We start from the raw sequence: 3,550 nt of genomic DNA on the forward strand, positions 1-3,550 counted from the left end.
AAATTTCTGTTGTTTAAGCCACCTCCCGTGTGGTATTTTGTTGTGGCAGCCCCAGAAGACTATAACTGAAGACAGCCCCCAGTGGCCGGGCTCTGCTTATCCTCTCCCCCTTTTTTGCAGGAGATGCGCTCAGGGTCCATCTTCCCACCCTGTCCTGCCCCAGGATTTGTGGGATGGACCTCAGTCTCCATCACCCTCTCATCAGTATTTATTTAGTCAAAAATCCAGGCTGAGAGCTACAGGGGCTACAAATATTGAAAAAGCATGAACTATGAGGAGGGAGAGCACAGACTTGTTTCTAAAATTCTAAGATTTGGAGGCAGGGGGATGCCCAAAAGAGGACAAGAACAAGGCGGTGATGGCAATGATGATGATGGTGGTGGTGATGGTGACAGGGACAGTGATGAAGATAACAGTAATGATGGTGACAATGTTGATGAGGGTGGTGATGATGGTGATGATGGTGACAGTGATGAGGATGGTAACAAAAATAAGAAACACTGGTTGAATTGAACAGACTTAACAGCGAGAAGAACTTTGGTTAGGATATAACTTACTCCCACTGGGAAGGCACATGAGGCTGTCAGTCTACAGATGCTGCATCCTCCCCCCTACAGTCTGTATTGCTACCTTACCATCTGCCCTGTCGGAGAGGATCCAGGAAGCCCCTGACTTTTCTGAATTCCCTTGAGAAGGACTTAGGGGTTGGCTAATTACATCTCTGGGGACCAGCCACTGCTCTTTCTCCCAAGGAAAGTCTGGGGGCAGAGACTGGGGAGATGCAGGTGGGCAGGATACAGTAGCAGATCAGGCTCAGCCTCCCTGGCACGGTAATGGAAGACCACTGCCCGGCTCTGAGATCAGCTTGCTTCCCTAATCTACTTAACAGTGGGGATAATTAAACTCTACACCCCAACATAAGCCTACTCTCCTGAGAGCATTTCAGTTCCACCCCCGCTTGGATAGGAGATGATTCCTCTCCTCAAGGTCAGAGGCAAGGGTGCAAAAACTCGTGATGGAAACTAATTGCCACTTCTGATGATTCACTGTGAGTTAATAAAAAATAAAATAACCCCCCAACAAATAAAAATAATTGACACTCTGTGCTATTTCTTTATTTCTGCTCTATTTAAAGGAACAAGGCTGAGTCCACAGAGCTGGACAACCTCCTGACTGCGGGCAGCAGAAGAGCAGGGGGCAGAGGGAGCAGGTCCAGCGCCATCGCCTTCCGTGCACTGACCCTGCCCGCTAGTGAGTGTGGCCCATCAGCGTCCTGCCTCTGAGCAGTCAGGTCCATGAAGCTTCCTTCCCTAGGGACTATGCAGAGGTCTCAGAAGGACACCAGAAGTGGGTCTGCCGTGGGGTGAAAGTCAGAAGTTTTCTCCTTAACACTATTACTGTAGTGGTTTAAACAAAGCACATGGGAAGCACAGAGGTGAAGAACGTTCATTTCATTTAGGAGTCAAAGGAAGTTTCATGGAAGCCCTACCTTTGACCTGGGCATTAATCATGGGCTAGGATTTCAACGGGCAGAGATGGGGTCCAGTGTGGAGACAGGACAAGCAGAAGTCAAGCTGAGGACATTGTACAGGGCACAAATCAGGAACACTGAGGGGCCTGATGTGTCTGGGGGAAGAGTGCAATAGATGGGCCTGGATTAAGGAAAATGGAACCCCAGAGGAATAGCAAGTGCTGGTGAGAGCAAAGACAGAACATCTGAACAAGACAGAAGGACAGAAATCAATGCTCCAGGTCCATCAGACAGCCCAGGGCTAAAACCAGCACTCATGTCTGGGAGAGAGGGGTGAGGGTAGGGTTCAGAGTGTATTATTTAAAGCACACAGCCTCAGATAACTAATAAGCTTTAGACAGTAGAATAAGAAAATGCTATCTTCTTTTAAATTGAAGTACAATTAACAAATAACATTATATTAGGTGTACAACATTGATGTGATATGCAGCTTTAATACAAAATGATCACCGCAATAAGTCTTGTTAATATCTATCACTGTACACAGCTATAGAATTCTTTTTCTTGTGATGAGAAGTTTTAAAATCTACTCTCAGCCACCTCCAAATATGCAGTACAGTATTATTAACTGTATCACCATGCTATGCCCTACATCCCCAGCACTTATTTATTTTATAATTAGAAGTTTGTACCTCTTGATGCCATTTACCCATTTCACTCACCCCCCCACTCCCCACCTCTGACAACCACCGATCTAGTCTCTGTATCTATGAGCTCATGTGTTGTTTGTTTTTGTTTTTTATCAGAGATCATGCAGTATCTATCCTTGTCTGTCTGATCTATTTCACTTAGCATAATGCCATCAAGGTCTATCCATGTTGTTGCAAATGGCAAGATTTCCTTCCTTTTTAATGGCTGAATAATATTCCATTATATATTATTTGATTACATATATTATTCATTTAATTGTATGTAAAATTATATTTTTATTATTATGGTATATATATTACATATATGATTAATTTAATTTTCCTTATCAGTTTATCCATCAATGGACACTTAGGTTGTTTACGTACTTTGGCTATTATAAATAATGCTATACTGAACATGGGGTGCATATATCTTTTCAAGTTAGTGTTTTCCTTTTCTTTGGATAAATACCCAGAAGTAGAATTGTTGGATCCCATGGTAGTTCTTTTTTTTTTAGTTTTTTGAGGAACAGCCATACTGTTTTCCAGAGTGGATGCACCAGTTTACCTTCCCAACAACAGTGCACGAGGGCTCCCTTTTATCCACATCCTCACCAGCACTTGTTGTGTTTTGTCTTTTTGATAGGAGCCATTCTGACAGGTATGAGGTGTTATCTCATTGTGATTTTGATTTGCATTTCCCTGGTGATTAGTGATACTGAGCATCTTTTCATGTGTCTGTTGGTCACCTGTATATCCTTTTTGGAAAAATGTCTATTCAGATCTTCTGCCCATTTTTTAATTGAATTGTTTGTTCTTTTGCTTTTGAATTGTATGAGTTTTTTCTATATTTTGGACATTAGCCCCTTATCAGATATACAGTTTGCAAATATTTCCTCCCATTCCATAGGTTGCTTTTTCATTTTGCTGATGGTTTCCTTTGCTGTGCAGAAGCTTTGTAGTTTGATGTGATATCCCACTTATTTTTGCTTTTGTTGTCTTTGCTTTTGGAGTCAAATCCAAAAAAATCATCATCAAGACTGATGCTGAGGAGCTTACGACCTGTATTTCCTTCTAGGAATTTTATGGATTCAGGTTTCACATTCAAGGCTTTGATTCATTTTGAATTAATTTTTGTGTATGATGTAAGATAGTGGTCGAGTTTCATTCTTGTCCATGTGGCTGTCCAGTCAAAACCATATCCTTTTCCATGGCTTTAATGAGGTGTAATTGATATTATCAATTGCATGTGTGTATAGCACACAACTTGATAAGTCTTGACATATGTCTACACCCTAGAAACCACCACCACACTCAAGATAATATCCATCACCTCCAAAGTTTTCCTGTACCCCTTCCTCCCATCCTCAGACTCTCCCTGTCCCCAGCA

The sequence above is a fragment of the Leptonychotes weddellii genome, chromosome 4 (genome assembly GCF_054177405.1).
Source record: "Leptonychotes weddellii isolate Sample4059 chromosome 4, ASM5417740v2, whole genome shotgun sequence".
In the NCBI taxonomy this organism is placed as follows: Eukaryota; Metazoa; Chordata; class Mammalia; order Carnivora; family Phocidae; genus Leptonychotes; species Leptonychotes weddellii.